The following is a 6,011-nucleotide window of genomic DNA, read 5'->3' on the forward strand; positions in this document are numbered from 1 at the left end:
TCGCATCCACTGTCATGTTTGCGCGTATGGCTAACCGTGGCAGCTGCGAAAGGGGGTGGGGCTGGATTGGCTCCGGGGAGCGCCTCTCTTCGTCCCAGCGGAAGCTCCCGCACGTGCGCTGCGGAGGAGCATGCCAAATGGGCGCGGAGGACCATGCCAAATGGGTCCGCCCCGATGGCACGAAGAAGCGCGCCATGCGCAAGTGAACCAATAGGGGGAGGGGCGATCGGATTGGCTCCGGGAGCGCATCTCTGCGTCCCGGCGGAAGCTTCCGCGCGTGCACCGCCGTGGAGGAGCATGTCAAATGGGTCCGCCCTGAGGGCAGGGATTGGGGTTCCACGCTGCCGCCATCGCTCGCCAGATGGGCGTACCGCGGGGTGGTTCTCTCATCTTATTCGTCCCGTCGCATAAAAAAGAAGAATTCTCCATTGTACCTATGGTTGATTAAGAAATGCGTCTGCCGGGAGTCGAACCCGGGTCTATTGCTTGGAAGGTAATTATCCTAACCGTTGGACTACAGATGCTAATTGCTTGTTCACTTCTTAACGGCATATAAGTAAGAACAGAATGGATCAAGGTTCAGCACGGAAACAATGGATAAAGGTTTGTTCGTGAGGCACACCCACCGCACGTCCGCACGAGTATGCTCGTGATGTAGCGGTGATATGTGCGGTATGCACATTTAGCAACAAAACCATAGAGAAGTAGAGAGCTTTCTTTTGTGGCGTTTCACAATGAACGCACCAAGCTCGCTATGGTTTCAAAATCTAGATATGGGACTGATCTATGTGAATATTGTCTTACGTTCTGTTTATGCTATGCGTCTAGAGACTTAATTACATAAATAAATTACTTACAGACAATAACAATTCATGAGAGTTTTATCGATGGCGTCTTAATTGAATAACTCAAATAGTTTTTCAAACTCAATATGCATCTCCTCATTTCCACGGAAGTAATGCTCATCTATAATTCTCACTATGAGCATGATGTTCCCCTCCTTACAGGCTTATATGTACCAGTCATGCAATTTCTGCATTTGTGCGGGAGCTGGTCAGGTTTGACGAGGTGCTTCATGTATGTGTATATGTATGCTAATTCAGCTCTGGAAAAGTAACCTTCGTATTGAACAGTCGTACCAAGATTCGGAAGGTCCAAATGATTACCATCCAATATCCCTTCTCAATTCTTGCCTTAAACTGTTAACTAAATTGCTAGCTAACCGGCTACAGTCAAGGATTTTGGATATGGTTCACATTAATCAGTATGGTTTTTTGCGTTCTCGGACTATCCAGGATTGCATTGCATGGGCGTATGAATATATTCATCAGTGTCAACAAACTAAGAAAGAAATTCTAGTATTGAAACTAGATTTTGCTAAAGCTTTCGATACTATTGAACATAGTGCCCTTCTGAAAATCCTTGAATTTCAAGGTTTTGATAATAAATGGCTGAGTATGATCAAATCTATCCTTGGTTCTGGTACTTCATCGATTTTGCTTAATGGAGTGGCTGGAAAAAAATTTGCTTGTAAGAGAGGGGTGCGTCAGGGAGACCCTCTGTCGCCTCTTTTATATGTTGCCGGAGGCGACTTGCTGCAATCGATGGTGAATAAGGTTTGTGTACGGGGTGATCTTTCTCTTCCTCTCCCGATCCCAGGAGCTGACTTCCCCATAGTACAATATGCCGACGACACTTTAATTATCGTAGAGGCTTGTGAGAGACAACTTCTAGTACTAAAAAACCTACTGCATGATTTCAGTCGAGCTACTGGCCTGAGGGTCAACTATAGTAAATCCAACATTATGCCTATCAATGTTTCCAATGATCGGATGGTTGTTCTAGCTCAGACTTTTGGCTGCTCTATTGGAACACTGCCTTTTCCCTATCTCGGACTTCCTGTTGGTACCACGCGACCAACCATGAATGATCTCACTCCCTTGATGAGTCAAGTTGAAAGAAGGTTAAATGCCAGCGCACGCTTTCTAGGGCTTGGTGGCCGGTTACAATTGGTGAATTCTGTTCTCTCTTCACTCTCCACATATTATATGTGTTCATTGAAATTACATAAAACCTTCATCAAATTTTGTGATCGGGCTCGACGGCACTGCTTATGGGCTAAAAAATCCGATGATGGAGTTGTTTCGTGTCACTCCCTAGCAGCATGGTCGATGGTATGCAAACCTAAGAAGAAAGGTGGCCTGGGAATTATAAATTTGGAACTCCATAACAAGGCCCTTCTTCTAAAACAGCTACACAAATTTTATCTGAAGGCTGATATCCCCTGGGTTCGCCTTGTCTGGTCGCTATATGGTAGCTCTGTGCCACATGCTCATAAATCCACTGGGTCTTTTTGGCGGAGAGACGTGATGAGCCTCTCGGATGCATATCGTAGCATCACTACATGCAGTATTAAGAGTGGTCAGTCGGTGTTGTTCTGGAAGGATTTTTGGATTCATGATCAAAACCTTTGTGATGTCTTCCCGAGACTTTTCTCTTTTACCTTGAATGAAGACTTGTCTGTCAAGGAGTATTTGACTTTGGGTCATCTGCAAGATATTTTCATGCTGCCATTATCCATCGAGGCGCATGAGGAGTTTCAGTCTCTGTCGCTTTTGGTGGCCGACACACAGCTAGTTCAAAATGAGCCAGATGTGCGCAGATTTGCATGGGGGAGCCCTCATTATACGGTTGCCAAATATTATCAGTTCATCTTCACTCCTCTACCACAGGATACTGCCATTGGATATATTTGGAAGTCAAGAGCTCTCCCAAAATTAAAAGTCTTTGATTGGCTTCTTTTCGTGGATCGGTTGAACACAAAGGATATGATGGCCCGTCGTCATTGGCATGTGGAAGGAGGTACTGGTTGTGTGCTGTGCTCCTCCGCGCAACTTGAAACGAGAGACCATTTGTTTTTTGATTGCACCTTTGCGAAAGAATGTTGGAACACTTTAAACATCCAGTGGGATTTGACTGCCCCCATCTCGCGAAGAATTGTGCTAGCTTCGGAGGCCTTCACTGGGCCGTGCTTTATGGAGGTGATTTCATGTGCAGCTTGAAATGTTTGGAAGGAAAGAAATGAGTTTATTTTTCAAGGAGTAACTCCTTCTCTGGCTAGGTGGCGGGTGAGATTTCAAAGTGACCTTTCGGTTCATCAATACAGAATAAAACCTGCAACCGTTCAACCTCTCCTTGAATGGCTACAGAATAGATTTGTTTAGGTTTTTCTCTGTTTAGTCTTTCCTGTTTTGAGAGTCTCTTTTGCTCTCTTTCTTTCCCTCCATCCCTATGTAATTCTGTTAGACTTTTTTTAGGTCTGTTTGACCACCTGATATAAAAAAAAGAAAATCTACACCGTAGGGGCTTCCCCTACGGTCCTGTTCTTCAAAAAAAAAAAATATTTTTAGTCATCCGCGTGACTATTTTTGCCGTCTTCGGATCATCATAGGAGTGCACGATCAAGGGGGTTATCGATTGGTTTTCCTGTTCTCTGAGCTGGGCAATTGTTTTCCCTTTTGCACTACTACTTCCATGTTGCTCCACATCCGCTCTCTTTGACCATTAATAGAGCGGAGTCTGCTTACGCGGAGAAGACGGCGAAGGCGGCGGAGACGGAGGAGGCGCTGGAGAATGAGCAGGAGGTGGCATTGGCTTCCAATTTAGAAGCACAATGTTTTCCTTCCGCCATAGAACAGTGCCTCTAATGGCTTATCCCAGTTCAGTCAGATCCCCATCTTTACCTGCAAGGAAGTCAAGCCATTGGAAATGCTTCCTTCTGGCCTAGCACGATTATGAACATACTTTTTTAGGACTCCCATGAATCCCTCGAAGGGGAACATATTGTATAGAAATACATGACCGAGAATGGTATCTTTGACTAGGTGAACCAGCAGATGCGTCATAATACTGAAGAAGGATGGTGGGAACACCAGCTCAAAACTAACAAGACATTGGACCACATCATTTGAATCCTTGGTAGAATTTGTGGATCAATTACCTTCTGAGAAATTGCATTGATGGATGTATATAGCTTCAAAGTGGGTACTCAAATATTTTACGTTAGAAACCCCTCAATGCAACCGGAAGCAATTGTGTCATAATGACGTGGCAGTCATGAGACTTTAGGTTCTGGAATTTTTCTCTATCATTGATACGTCTCCGACGTATCGATAATTTCTTGTGTTCCATGCTACATTATTGATGATACCTACATGTTTTATGCACAATTTATGTCATATTCGTGCATTTTCTGGAACTAACCTATTAACAAGATGCCGAAGTGCCGGTTCTGTTTTCTGCTGTTTTTGGTTTCGAAATCCTAGTAACGAAATACTCTCGGAATCGGACGAAATCAAGACCCGGGTTCCTATTTTCACCGGAAGCATCCAGAACACCCGAGAAGGACCGAGAGGGGGCCACGGGCCACCCGGACCATAGGCCGGCGCGGCCCGAGGCCCCGGCCGCGCCGCCCTATGGTGTGGCCACCCCTTCGACCCTCTGCGCCGCCTCTTCGCCTATATAAAGCCCCTGGATCGAAAACCACGATGCGAAAAACCACGATACGGAAAACCTTCCGGAGCCGCCGCCATCGCGAAGCCAAGATCCGGGGGACAGGAGTCTCCGTTCCGGCACCCTGCCGGAGCGGGGAAGTGCCCCGGAAGGCTTCTCCATCAACACCGCTGCCATCTCCACCGCCATCTTCATCACCGCTGTTGCTCCCATGAGGAGGGAGTAGTTCTCCATCGAGGCTCGGGGCTGTACCGGTAGCTATGTGGTTCATCTCTCTCCTATGTGCTTCAATACAATAATCTCATGAGCTGCCTTACATGATTGAGATTCATATGATGATGCTTGTAATCTAGATGTCATTATGCTAGTCAAGTGAGTTTTACTTATGTGATCTCCGGAGACTCCTTGTCCCACGTGTGTAAAGGTGACGAGTGTGTGCACCGTGTGGGTCTCTTAGGCTATATTTCACAGAATACTTATTCACCTGTTGAATGGCATAGTGAGGTGCTTATTTATATCTCTTTATGATTGCAATGTGTTTGTATCACAATTTATCTATGTGCTACTCTAGTGATGTGTTATTAAAGTAGTTTTATTCCTCCTGCACGTGTGCAAAGGTGACGATGTGTGCACCGTGTTAGTACTTGGTTTATGCTATGATCATGATCTCTTGTAGATTGCGAAGTTAACTATTTCTATGATAATATTGATGTGATCTATTCCTCCTACATATGCATGAAGGTGACAGTGTGCATGCTGTGTTAGTACTTGGTTTAGTCGTGTTGATCTTTCTTGCACTCTAAGGTTATTTAAATATGAACATTGAATTGTGGAGCTTGTTAACTCCGGCATTGAGGGTTCGTGTAATCCTACGCAATGTGTTCATCATCCAACAAAAGAGTGTAGAGTATGCATTTATCTATTCTGTTATGTGATCAATGTTGAGAGTGTCCACTAGTGAAAGTCTAATCCCTAGGCCTTGTTCCTAAATACTGCTATCGCTGCTTGTTTACTGTTTTATTGCGTTACTACTGCTGTGTTACTACTGCTGCGTTACTACTGCTTGTTTACTGTCCTGGGCAAAGCACTTTTCTGGTGCCGTTGCTACTACTTATTCATACCACCTGTATTTCACTATCTCTTCGCCGAACTAGTGCACCTATTAGGTGTGTTGGGGACACAAGAGACTTCTTGCTTTGTGGTTGCAGGGTTGCATGAGAGGGATATCTTTGACCTCTTCCTCCCCGAGATCGATAAACCTTGGGTGATCCACTTAAGGGAAACTTGCTGCTGTTCTACAAACCTCTGCTCTTGGAGGCCCAACACTCGTCTACAAGAATAGAAGCTCCCGTAGACATCAAGCACTTTTACGGCGCCGTTGCTGAGGAGGAAAGGTAAAAAGGCACTCATACTCCGGTTCCGGGTAACGGTACTTTTACGGCGCCATTGTGTTTGTGCTCGAAGATATTTCCTTTAGATCCTGCAATTGCATCTTTTTG

The 6,011-nt window shown here is 45.3% G+C and overlaps 1 non-coding gene across 1 annotated transcript; it reads right to left on the minus strand.

Annotated features, from left to right (window-relative positions):
* Positions 1-452: 452 nt before the first annotated feature.
* TRNAG-UCC lies at positions 453-524 on the minus strand. Its single transcript has one exon. It is a non-coding gene; the product is annotated as a tRNA-Gly (tRNA).
* Between the last annotated feature and the right edge of the window lie 5,487 nt (positions 525-6,011).

Source organism: Lolium rigidum, chromosome 3, assembly GCF_022539505.1.
Source record: "Lolium rigidum isolate FL_2022 chromosome 3, APGP_CSIRO_Lrig_0.1, whole genome shotgun sequence".
NCBI classification, from domain to species: domain Eukaryota; kingdom Viridiplantae; phylum Streptophyta; class Magnoliopsida; order Poales; family Poaceae; genus Lolium; species Lolium rigidum.